Source organism: Halyomorpha halys, unplaced genomic scaffold (assembly GCF_000696795.3).
Source record: "Halyomorpha halys isolate HHAL.00 unplaced genomic scaffold, Hhal_1.1 Scaffold74.1, whole genome shotgun sequence".
NCBI lineage: Eukaryota > Metazoa > Arthropoda > Insecta > Hemiptera > Pentatomidae > Halyomorpha > Halyomorpha halys.
The window spans coordinates 436,902-437,770 of record NW_027104736.1 but is presented as its reverse complement, the minus strand read 5'-3'; the positions used below and the strand labels follow the sequence as shown (position 1 = coordinate 437,770).

The window sequence follows — 869 nt, the reverse complement described above, 5'->3', positions numbered from 1 at the left end:
GATTATAATTTGAATTGAATATAACCTATTCTACATTTTTAATTGTACAACGTTTCGGGACAATTGTCCAATACTCATGCAACTTTACAATCCTAAAATTATGTTATTCTAATGATCAATTTTTATTTATGTTATATATGTATATTTAAAAATCTTGTGATCATATTTACCACATATTTGTCATATTTTCAATTTCCATATTGAAATCATGTCAATATAATCATAGCTTAAATTGTTTTACTTCCACATTATTTAAATTATTGTATTTCACTATAGGTTCTTTCATCTATCTCTGTAGCACAAATAGATTATAAATATACACATATAACAGAGATAAAAATTGTTGATTATAAGAACTTAATTTTAGGGTTGTAAAGGTGCATGAGTATGGGACAATTGTCCCGAAAAGTACAATATAAAATATAGAATAGGTTATATTCATTTTGGAAGTTTTTACCTCAACATTTTAAAAAAATTAATATAATCAAACTTCCTGAAAAGAAAATCCGGTAGTTTATTAATTATATTTGAACAAAATATATATAATGTATCTATTTAAAATAGCTAACTTTGGTCAGATTTAATCAAATTAAAAATTAGGTTTGAAATCTCGTAAAATCTAGTATTATAACCTATCGAAACTTCCCACTAAATAAAATAAATAAATAAAACAAATGAAAAAAAATTGATAATAATAGATAAAAATAATTATATGATTATTACATTCCTTTTTTGTCCCGGTTTTAATTTCTTTTTATTCTTACACAATCATAGATACAATGAAGGTAGTTAATCTGTAAGCTGTATATCACCTTGCAACTTTCGGCGTGTCTTGTATTATATTAGTGACATTTTAATTATGGTCGCTC

General features: G+C 23.7%; 1 protein-coding gene across 2 annotated transcripts in view; it reads left to right on the top strand.

Annotated features, from left to right (window-relative positions):
• if (inflated) overlaps positions 1-869 on the top strand; it is a gene marked incomplete in the record, with an annotated part of 338,995 nt that overhangs the window by 202,916 nt on the left and 135,210 nt on the right.